General features: G+C 79.1%; 1 protein-coding gene across 1 annotated transcript in view; it reads left to right on the top strand.

Moving 5' to 3' along the window:
• PRKAR2B (protein kinase, cAMP-dependent, regulatory, type II, beta) overlaps positions 1-220 on the top strand; it is a 98,013-nt gene that overhangs the window by 422 nt on the left and 97,371 nt on the right. The gene's annotated exons all lie outside the window — the stretch shown is intronic.

Here is a 220-nt window from a genome sequence, read left to right as displayed (position 1 = left end):
CTCCCCGGCTCCCTCCCTGCCTCCGGCGGCGCGGGCGGGGGCGCGCTGCGGGCCGCAGTCCCCGGCGGGAGGTTGTCATGGTTTCCCGGGTCACATGTGTGCGAGGTTCCCCCGGCGCGGGGGGAGGAGGCGGCGGGGGCGGGGAGGCTTCAGTCACGGACGGGGCTGCCGTCGCCGCCGCCGCGCCAAGCGTGGGGCGAAGCGGAGCGAGACGCTGCGG

Source organism: Haliaeetus leucocephalus, unplaced genomic scaffold, assembly GCF_000737465.1.
Source record: "Haliaeetus leucocephalus isolate CR32 unplaced genomic scaffold, Haliaeetus_leucocephalus-4.0 Scaffold751, whole genome shotgun sequence".
NCBI lineage: Eukaryota > Metazoa > Chordata > Aves > Accipitriformes > Accipitridae > Haliaeetus > Haliaeetus leucocephalus.
The sequence above is the reverse complement of the archived record's forward strand: the minus strand, read 5'-3'. Positions and strand labels throughout refer to the sequence as shown.